We start from the raw sequence: 12,299 nt of genomic DNA, 5'->3' as shown, positions 1-12,299 counted from the left end.
CAGTTCTCGAATGACTGCGCAATGCGGTATTGATTAAATAATCCGGAGATCCCCTTTGTTGAAGAAAGTTGTTCGGGTCATCGGTAGAAGGGGCTCATACCTCGATCTTATCTTATCAAAAACAAAGTGGGAAGCTTGAAAGGTGGACTTAAAACTGGCTCAGATGGGTTTTGAAATAAAGAATTCTTGACTGTAGAAGGATGTGTACGAGTAGAATAGCGATTATAGACAGTTAATTAACTTCGTTATTCAGAGATTGAACAGAAATATTCCTTGATGAAAGATCTGGTGCGGATGAGACAACAAACTTAAATATACTTCAAAAGTGCAATGAATTCAGGTGTGTGGGATGAACACTAAAGATCCTCAATTGACTATAAACAAGATTCTCAAGACCTGAGGAAATCTAAAAAAAACTCATGAATGAAGCAATTCGATTTGTACAAGCCGTAGTGTGAGCTAGATTCCACAAGATACTCTTAAATGAGCGTCTTAAACTAATGTAATGAAAATATAGTAAATTGTATTAGCAAGTTTTGATGTCTATTTTCATCAAGTATCGACAACTTCCATTCAAGTGATTTCCAAACAAAAACTTGTTCCGCCATTTATTCGCTTCCACGACATCACTTCTTCAAGGGAGATTTTTTTAAAGAGCTGAATTGAATCATGAAATCATACAAGGAGGACCCAATAAATACTTGGACTCATAGGATCTCAAGTAGATATCTGAAATTAACTTTAGGGATATCCACTGGACGTCCAATGGATATCCCACAGATATTCATAAGTAACCCACATGGACATCTAACGTGGACCAGGAGCATAAACTGTACATTAATTGATCGTCACTTGAACCTTTTTAAACCTCCTGTTTGAACCACTTACGGAATCGATTTAAACGTTTCCAAAAAGACAAATGTGCATTTTTTTCTGATTGATTCTGCCGTTACTTGATGAAGATCCGTAGTAACTTCATAAACTACACCTTACGACTTGATCGTAAGTGAATTAAGTACATAATTCACTACGAAAAAGCTACTGTGTTAGCGAAACATGTCGTGATATCAGCATTGATATTTTATAAAAATATTGAATAGGTATTTACCTACCGATAGTCGTTTTCTTAATCGGTAGTATATTTTCATCTTCCGTTAAACAAACATCCGACAGATTAGATTTCGACAATTTATTTGACTTCGATCAAAATAACTACTATCGCTTTCAAATCTACCCCATCATAGAACTTTTCAGTCCAGAGTCTGTATACATTATTTTTTGTTATTTTTGTTTCAGTTTTTTGTACCCTTCGTATAAATGTTCAATTTAGTTTGATTCAAATGAGTAGGTATATTCAAAAAAATGATAAAGATAAATTGTCAGAGTTTGTAATGAAAATAAAAACTTTTAATGAAGTGAGACAAAATTGTTCAAAATACAAATACGATTGAGTTAGTTCATGAAACAAAGCTACAAGAGTATCAAATATAGTACTTGCCACTATAGAATGGAAGACAAAGAAGACTGTAACAAAAAGATCAATTGTAGGTGTCTAGAGGCTATTTACTCATGGCCGACAGATTTTGGTTTATTCAAAGAAAACTTTAACGCCGTGTAATAAATTCTGGAAGGACTATAAGGCATATTTGTTTTCTGTATTATTACAAAACTGAAATGATGAATAAATACTGTTCATTCGCAGACAAGGTATAAAGAATAGGATCAAAAAAAAAGTATGGATATCTGCAGGTGAAATAGAGGCTGCTGCGCGAAAAGTCATTTTGAATAAAACAGCAACAAGAGAAGTAGCTCAATGTATGGGCATTTCTAAAAGTGCACTGCACAGAGCGATGAAAACTGCTTCAAATACAACTATTGATGCATATAAATACTCGTCTAACAGAGGAAATAGAAAAATTTTTTCAAACAACAAGAGATATCTTCTGTGATTATTTCAAGACTGCATCGCGCATGTGTTACTTAAAAACTGTTCACCGCGAATGTTGGCCTATCAGTTTGCAAAAGAATTAAATTTAGTTATTCCAAAAAATTGACGCTTACTGTAAAAGCTGATGAAAAATGGCTACAAAATGTTTTGAAACGACATCGAGACGCCTCTCTTCGCAAGTCAGAAAACTGCAGTTTGTCGAAAGCTACCGCATTTAATGCTCATAAGTTTGGTCAGTTTTCCAAAAATTTAGAGAAAATGTTGTCCAGGTACAAGTTTGCACCTAGCAATATCTATAACTGTGACGAAAAATCATTGCACCATGTAGGGCTGAACAACTGGAGCTAGTAACATCGGGCGAAAGAGGAATATTAGTAACGATGCTGAATTTCACGCGATTGGTAATTCAGTCCCATCTGTTTTCATATTTTCCGGGGTTCACTGCAAAGATTACATGCTCAATAGAGCACCAACTGAAAGTTTAGGTTAGGTTATGCAAACATTTTTTTAACAGTTATTAAAACACTGCTTACTTTCTTAGATTTTCGCAAAAAATTAGGAGTTCTACCGCTTCCTCATAATTACAAATCACGCAATAACATCAGAACTATCAAGTTTGCAGAAGTAATCGTAATAACTTTAATGACATTTTGACCGCACACGAGCCATCGTTTTCAGATTCAAGTCAGAACAAGATAGTTGGCTTGTTTCAAATCTCAGAAAACTAATTTTCATATACAATTTTGCTACACAAGCTAACAAATCATTCATGTAAAGTTCCTCTCGGAAAAAAGTACCTAACGAGTAGATTTACCAAATGCGTCATCTTCCCATTCCGCAGTAATATCTTTTCAACAACGACCTTTCCAAAGGCACCAGAAGGAAAAACGACCAACGACTACGAAAATTTTAACAGGAATACCAGAAGAGAATGAATCAGAAGTTCCTCAGCCTATACCTTCATCGAGCAAATCAATAATAAAGAGAGTAAAAAGAATCAGCAATAGCGAATCAGAAATAGAAATGCTAGAAGAACACGATAGTGATCTGGGCTGCTCAGATCATTTTAGCGCTTTACAAGAATCAAATGCACGATTGGATGGAGACGAGGCAAATATGGAACCGCGTACAGATTTAAGAAAGATTGACAACGAACTCCAAAATATTGATCGGAGTTTGCCTATACCGACTTTATTTTTGTAAAATTTGTAGTTCGAAAACAGAATGATGACTTATTTACACTTGGGACAGAATGTGAAAAAATCCTGGAAGCAATATTAAGATATTTTATTTTTATTTGAATTTCAGTGTTCACTTATGTATATTCTATTAGTTTTTCCGTTTTAATGTGTTTCAGTAGCTCCATATCTCAATAAATAAATATTGGTTCTACTGTGTCGTGATATATACTGATCGATAGGGAATTTTGTACTTTACACGTTGATGCTGTTAATTTTTCCATAATTTGATTTCATGCCTTTTTGTCAGATAGGCTCTTTCATATGAAGAAATTTCATTGGAGCATCCCTTGTTAAGATACAGCCCCTTAAAGGGGGTACATAAAATTTGTATAACAATTTGTTTCACAAGCACTAAAAAAGTTACAATATTGAAATTGATCTGACGTTTTGTACTACCAAAAAGACACTCAGCCAGAAATTTATTTGGTTCACCCCATGGTTGTAAGGGGTGGAAAACGCAACCCCTAAAATTTATTTCCAATTTAACTTTTTGTCTTATTATTTGTTTACCATTTGAAAATGTATTTCCGACAGCCTGTTTCATTCTAAACAAAAAATGTCTCTTGGGTTTTTTGCCCAAAATAAACCAAATCAATAGGAACAACTACAGAGATACATCGTCATAAATGCGAAAATATGAAACTAATCTATCTAGTAGATCGCTATTAGCGATAGTGATAATTAAATTGGTATGACGCTGTCAGTTTGTGAATTTTTGAAATTGAATTAATACTAATTGTGTGTTGTTGTTCTATTCTTAATTTGTTACTTCAATAATTCAACAACTCTTATACCCCTATCATCTGCAACTAGTACAGGCACTGTTACCGCGAGACTTTCCGAACCGCCTTGAATTTTGCAATTGGATGCTGGAAATGATCAGTAGAAATTGTGACTTTCTGAAGACGATAGAATTCACAGACGAATGTAGTTTTTCTCGGGACAAGATTATTAATTTTCATAATTACCACATATGGGCTGATAAAACCCTCACGCTATTGTCGAAACTAACCATCAAGAACATGTGGCACGGAGTTATTGAGGATGATTTAATTGGGCCTCATTTTCTACCTCCTCGATTAAATGGTGAGGCATACATTCAATTTTTAAGAGAAGTGCATCCAGTACTGCTGGAGGAAGTTCCTTTGGGCTTCAGAAGGGATATGTTTTTTATGCATGATGGGGCTCCCGCCCATTTTAGTCAAGTAGCACGTCAGCATTTAACTGAAACATATGCAAATCAGTGGATAGGTCGAGGAGGACCACAGAACTGGCCCGCTCGATCTCCGGATCTCAATCCTCTCGATTTCTCTATTTGGGGTCATTTACAGCATTTGGTTTATCGTACTCCTGTTCGCGATGTAGAGGACTTAAGAAACCGCATCATCGATGCGTGCAGGGTAATCAGAGAGACTCCAGGAATATTTGAGCGAATACGTGGTTCAATGCGTCAACGTCTAGACGCATGAGTAATGTCTGAAGGTAGATATATTGAACATTTACTATGATTTCTACATGTTGTGTGTTTTGTTAATAATAAATTAGTTTTGTTTATTAACCTTTAATCGTTTAATGCAGGTACTAACTACAGAATAATAATAAATCCAGTTCGCATTTAAGACGATGTATCTCTGTAGTTGTTCGTAAAATAATGTTTTGCTGCGAACTTGTTCATTTTGGGCAAAAAACCCAAGAGACATTTTTTGTCAAGAATGAAACAGGCTATCGGAAATAGATTTTCAAATGGTGAACAAATAATAAGACAAAAAGTTACATTGGAAATAAATTTCAGGGGTTGCGTTTTCCACCCCTTACAACCATGGGGTAAACTAAATAAATTACTGGCCGAATGTCATTTTGGTAGAACAGAACGTCAGGTTAATTTCAATATTGTAACTTTTTCAGTGCTTGTGAAAAAAAATGTTATAAAAATTTTATGTACCCCCCTTTAAGAGGCTGTATCTTAACAAGGGATATTCCAATAAAGTTTCTATATATGAAAGTTCCTATCTTTTTTCGATGAGGAATCACCTCCTCAAATGTTTTACACTTATTCAGTTACACCCTGTATATAGCTATCAGACTGAGTCATCGCCGGTGGGAGAAATCGTATCTGCGTAAAGTTTGGGTCGGTGTTTATGCAATTTACTTATACTAACTCCATCACTAACTGAATACGGCCCTGAATCTGGATGTTTACGGCTTGAATTATCTAACAGACTGATAACAGATGTTCACAAATCTACTGCACATCTTGAGGTAGGGGCTTCTCACCGGCCATCACTCAGTCCGGAAGCTGTACATGTGCAATTGTGCAATCAATAATTTTTTGCGGTCCCATCACAAGTTCCTTCATATTCCCTCACCTGATGCGAAGTCCACATCGTCAACTCAATGTGGGTCAAGGAGCAGACAATATTCCTTTTTTCTATGATCAATGTGAAATTGCATGGTAAACACAAGGTTATAGAGACCATTGCATTATGTGGAAGACTCATCGTGAATCATCTACCACAGTAGAATACATTTTTACTATTACTATTACATTGATAGGTAAAACGATTATCGACAAACTCGACACTGATTAAAAAACTTCTACTCTGCAGTTGATGGACAAATGATTTTATTTTCTATCATGAACATTTTTGTTATTTGAACTTTGAAAAATCTAAAATTCATCAAAATTCCAAGATGTTCCCTGAACTATATATTAGATCTGAAGAAAACTCATCATTACCTTTTCAAAAAGAGTGGAATAGTTAATATTATCATTCAGATGGAATTTCATTCAATAAAATCAAGCGATTTCCAACGATTCTTTCGAACCTGAACTATATTCAAATTAACGTGTGCAGAAAAGGTATTCAAAGGCCATACAATTTTCCGATTAACCCAAAAACATATTTTGGCTGGATTTCAAACGGAAAAAATAACTGAATGGAAAGAATAAAATCGAAATATACTATTTTCATATTTGCCATTGTCTGAGTATTGACGACGAACCACATTAGTTAGTGAAACAGCCATACACAATGATGTATTTTGATTACAACTCATGAATTCCAAAATAATGGAGGCTTGGAATTCATGCAAAATACTACAAACAGTACAGGGGATTAAAGGAGTTATATTTTTGGGAGGACTTTCTTTCAGTTTGTGTCTGAAAGTTACTTCTTTGCATGATAGAGTTACTTATTTTCATATTGATTACTTCCTTCCTTTCTTTGGAAGATTCTCTCATCTCTTTTTTTGTATCAGATGGAGTAGTAGAAAGCCAAAAACTTTCTTTCCCAAGAACAGGGGACAATTTCGAAATTGAACTTTTCTAGAAGACTACAATACTGATTTGCCGCAGCATTCGAAGACTCGATTATATCGAAAGAAAAATGTAGGAATACACAAATTTTCATGAAATGGAAAGTCGAAAGTTATATGAAAAAATATATGCTAGGAAGTTATCCGATGGAAGGCCCGTAATGAAAATTCCTGCTGCTGGTATCTATCTCATTTTGAAGTAACGAACCTAAAGAAATCAGACAAACTCCATCTTGTGGAATGTGTTACAAAGGAAATGTGCTTGCTGGTCTTGGTCTACAGCCGGACGTATTGATAAAATAAATAAAGGAAGATTGCTTTCGCCAGTGGCGTTCGTGAGAGTTCTTCCAAGTGAGAATAATTCCTTCAAACCAAAATTTCAAGAGAGATGTAAATGCAATAAGCTCTAGAAAACTTATTTGATGCATGTAATGATATGTTTATCAGCTTGTGCACAATTTACATAAAATCTGAAAGTTGAATAACCCAAAAAGAAATAAATTCACAAAAAACTTACTTGTTGAAGAACTTACCCAAAAAGAAAAAACTTAGAATGATGAAACGAGGAAATACTATGTCGATGAATAACTAGATTGCACAAATATCTTTCAATGAGCTCCAGAGGCATAATCTGGAGTTCGACATAGGACATTTTTAATTTCAACAAATAGTGGAAAGTGGAGTTTTTTATTATCAAAATTTAACTTTTCAGTCTATGGTTTATGCAAATACTATTATATTACATAATCGCAGTTTGAAATACTTCTTATTATTATTCATCATATTACTATTGCTTACTAAAATGGATAAATGATTGATATTGATTTGATTAGATATTTGATTTGATTAATCTCCCTTGTAGATTAACAATTGATTCATAGGATAATGTTAATAAGCCTGAAGATATGTTTGAAATGCTCTGTGAAACATTGAATTGTAAGCTGCTAATTTATGACTGTCGGGATGGAATCACTTACAATTTTGTAATTCTGTATGTCTCGGTTTTCTAAATAAATTGAACATTATGACTATGTGTGATAATAATAATAATAATAATAATAATAACAATAACACAGGGATAAGCCGATGCATGGGGTCTTCTTCAATAACATTGAAGACCTTGGCTTATCAAAGCACCTGACGTTCGCTTTTCTCAGGTCGAGTGGGCTGAAGTCGGAAACTGAGGGGTTCATCATGGCTTGCCAGGATGGTGTCTTCAACACCTTAGTCTACCGCAGTCGCGTGATGGGTATAGAGGTTCCTGACACAAGGTACAGGGCCTGCCGCGAGGCACCCGAGACCCTAATGCACTTGCTATCAGCATGTCCAGCATATGCGGTCTCGGCCTATATCCATCGACATAACGCGGCCCTAAGAGTGCTATATTACCATCTACGGCACTCTTACGGTATTGACGAGACACCGGTGTTGCCCTACGCTCCGGGGGATATTGAATCCGTTGTGGGGAACTTGAAGTGCCGAATTTATTGGAACTATTCGTTCCCCACCCTCAGGCTCATAGAAGCTAATAAGCCTGATTTAGTCCTTCTCGACCACCAGACCAAAACGATATTTGTCGTGGAGTTTTCAGCTCCTGGCGAGACGAATATCGTCAGAAAAGAGGAGGAAAAACGGATAAAATATCGAGATTTTCTCTTCGATCTCCGCAGACTCTATCCAGATCACTCTGTCAATATGGTCGTTCTGATTATCGGAGTCCTTGGTGGATGATGTCTTCTCTACTCTCGAATCTCAAAATCATACCGGCTTGCCGCACTAAGGCAGAAATCTTAGCCGCACAGATGCAGAAGACTGTCATTCTTGGCTCACTGCGTTTGCTCAGGGCACATGATTCTCGGACCCAATGATCACTTACCCCACAGTGTGGGGAGTGGTCATTGGTTGATTATGCTGGCACGCCCTCTCGAATGTATCGCCGCTTCGGGGGATAGGGCCTGACCAGCGCCCACTACGGTGAAAAAAAAAATAATAATAATAATAGCCTTTATTGTCCAACAGTTTCCCATTTACAGGACAATATTAAAGAATAACAAAACATAAAATGGTGTGTATGAGTAAATTAATAATAATATCTAGTAGATTAAACAATAATTGAAATAACATATCAAAAATTAACGAAATATCGATATAACAAAGCTGTTTAATTTTTCATCACTGAGATGAGTTCCTTGATGGAACACGAATGAATGTCAATTCGATTGCTAATTTTATTGAGTTCACTACACATTATATAAAGTGGAGATTTCAATTGCATATTTGTTCTTATTCTTGGAAGTTGCATGATTTCGAGAAAAATATGAAGGAACATTGATATTAATCAGGCTGAGCAGACTGGGAGAGTCAATGAAGCCATTCAAGATTTTATACAAAAATATAACAAATGCACAATTTCTTCTGCACTCTAAGCTGTCAATATTGACCCTCATGCATAATTCCTCATTGTTTGTTTCCCTTTCAGAATATGTACCATCTATTTTGAAGATGAGAAATTTCAAAAATCTTTTTTGAACGCCCTCAATGGCTGCTTTATGATACTCGTAAAAAGGGGACCAGACAATACTAGCATATTCAAGTTTTGATCGTACATTAGAAAAATACAGTAGTTTCAATGCTTTGATGTTGGTGAAATTTCTACAGTTTCTCATTATGAAACTGTATGTCTTCAGTGCTTGAGAGACTTTCAAGGTTGTGTTTTCTATGAAATTCAACTCTTTGTCAAAAATAACACCTAAATCCTTGATTTTGGTACATCGTTCCAGTTGAGTATTCTCAACCTTGTAAGAATAGTGTATTGATGTAATTTTTCTAGTATAACTCAGGACTTTGTGCATTTTCTAACATTAAGACATAACTTGTTAATATTGCACCAATTTTGATTATAATCCAGTTGTTTCTGCAGATTTAAGCAGTCATTCGTATCATTCACAATAGAAAAAATCTTCAAATCATCAGCAAAGCACAACCTTTCACATATTAAATTGTTACATAGATCATTCACAAATATTAAAAATAGAAGTGGTCCCAAATTTGATCCTTGAGGAACGCCAGATGATGCTAGGTAAATGTCGGAATTGAATCCGTTATATGAAACATACTGCTTTCTGTTTGATAAATAAGATTCTATAAAATCTCTTGCATTTTCAGTAAAGCCAATTGCACTCAATTTATTTAATAGAATGGTGTGATCCACTCTGTCGAATGCTTTTGCGAAATCTGTATAGATGACATCTACTTGACTATGGTCATCTAGCGCCTCTGCGATATATTGAGTGATAAATATCAGATTTGACACTGTTGAGCGATTATTAACAAATCCATGCTGATTTTGAGATATCATATTTCGGATACAGGAATATATACGATTATACAAAATGATTTCAAAAACTTTTGCAAACTTACAGAGCAATGAAATACCTCTATTGTTTTCGATTTTTTCTTTATCGCCATTCTTGAATATCGGGCAAACTCTAGCCTCTTTCCACCTTTCAGGAAATGTTCTCGTTTTTAAACATAAATTAAAGATCTTAGTTAAAACAACAGTGAGACAACCAGAACACTCCCTGATGAAGAAAGAAGGTATGTTATCTGGACCAGATGTCATTTTGTCCTTCATTTTCTTCAGAGCACTTACAACCTCACCTTCTTCAGTTGGATAGAAATTAATACAAACGTGATTCTGGTCATTATATTTGGCAATTGTATTCCGTTCTGGAGGTTGAAAAACGCTACTAAAGAATGTTCTAAAAGCGTTGACAATATCTTGCGGATTTTCTACAGTATTATTGTTAAGATATAATTTTCCCGGTATTCTGGTTGTTTTATTCTTGGAGTGAATGTATGACCAGAGTTTATTGGGGTCCTTTGACAAAGAAGATTGTAAATTCTCCGTGTACTCACTATAGGACATTTTTATTTGATAATTAATAGTACGTCTGAGTCTCTCAAATTCAAGGAATTCTGCTTGTGAACCAGATTTTCTGTATTTTTTTCTATGAGAAGATTTTGGTTTAATATTTTTGATGATGGACGAATTGAACCAGGGAGGATATTTATGGGCATAATTTCTATAAACTGGAACATGTTCATCAAAAATGGTGAATATTTTTTTATATAATAGTTCTACAGCCATATTAGCATCTGTTACATTGGAAAAATCCCAGTTCATCTCATACAGTGTTCTATATAGAGCTGGAAAGTTTGCTCTTCGGAAATTATACGTTTTTTGTTGTAAATTACTTCTAAAATTCGGTTGTTTATTCATGATACTAGTAAAGTTCATCATCAGAGCTGGGTGATGCCCATCTTCAAACACTAATGGATTATAGTCCCTGGTCACTTCACAATCCAAGTTGGAAATAACTAAATCTAGTAATCTGCCTAAATTATTCCTAATTTGGTTTAATTGTTTCAAATTGGATATTTCCAGGAAGTTTTTCATTGTTACTACTTTGGTATCGACAGAGTTATCATCAGTAAATTTGGGAATATTAAAATCACCTATCATAATAACTGAACCATCACTGAGATAGTTGAGTTGTTCCAGGTACTCGAAGAAGACATTAAATTCAACCGAACTTAGTTTGTCAGGTATATACATCGCAACAATATGATAGATTTGGTAGCTCATGGAGCATTTCAAAATTAATAAATCAATTGAAGGAAATTCGACATCGAAATGGGAAGTATCTACTATCTACTATCTGTGATGGTCAGGTCTAAGAAATTAATCTGTTTCTCTATCTCTGTTTTGAGTGTGAACTGTATGTAACTATTAAAATTATTCATAAATGTCATAATTGGTTCAGCTGTTGTGTAGGACATCTGAAATAGGCGAGACTATCGTCAATATATCTGTACCAAAAATGAATGTGTTTTTTACCCAGGTCGGAATTTACTACAGTGGTCTCCGAGCTGATCATATCATATGTCTGCTAAAAATGGACCAAGGGGTGGGACCATTGGTAAACCCGAATCCTGTTTATGAAATTTGTTATTGGCTTTTAAGTGATTCTAATTTAGGTATACATTGAAAGCTGTCGAAATTTTTACTTTGGCTTGATCTGACATATTCAAAATAAAATACTTTCATTCGTTGTACGGTATACTGGAGAACATACTCTTTATATCGAATGAAACTAAAATTGAATTATGTGGCGTAGTTTGGAAAAAATTATTTAAGAAAACCACGTCACAATTCAATTTTAGTTTGTTTCTGTTTTCTGGCAAATAAAAATAGGTAGTAGAGAAACAAATTATGAGGATACCTACTGAAATGAATTTATTTGTTAACGTGAGCCATGAATTAACAGGAGAAACGAGGTCTTATCTTTAAACATGTGATTCCTAACACGGGTTGGACGATAGCAAGTGAAAATCGATCGTTCAGACTCGGACTTGAACCACTGACCAACACGGCAGTCAATTCGAGTGAGTGAACAAAGCAACCACGTCGAACCGCCTGGCTACCGACCAACCGACGTTTCGTATATTAATTTCTTGGAATAGATTGTTCGAAAACACAGCAAACATTCGTTATTTCTATCGAACTCAAAGGTTCTCCAATCAAAAAACAATTCTGCATAGACATTGTTATAACTCAGAAAATTCAAAGATTTTTTGTTATAAATTTAGATTTTCAAAACCTTCATCGCTCGTTTCGGAATTTATTAAAAATTTGTTATTTGTGTGTTACGCCACTGGCACGCGTAATGCACCTCCAAATTCATTCAAAGCGGGACTGCATTCATTCACAAGTAACTGAGAAGTGGCTATCT

The sequence above is a fragment of the Leptinotarsa decemlineata genome, unplaced genomic scaffold (genome assembly GCF_025532065.1).
Source record: "Leptinotarsa decemlineata unplaced genomic scaffold, Ldec_3_MD MMD2_tig00078422_RagTag_RagTag, whole genome shotgun sequence".
Classification (NCBI taxonomy): Eukaryota; Metazoa; Arthropoda; class Insecta; order Coleoptera; family Chrysomelidae; genus Leptinotarsa; species Leptinotarsa decemlineata.
This window is presented reverse-complemented; position numbering follows the sequence as displayed.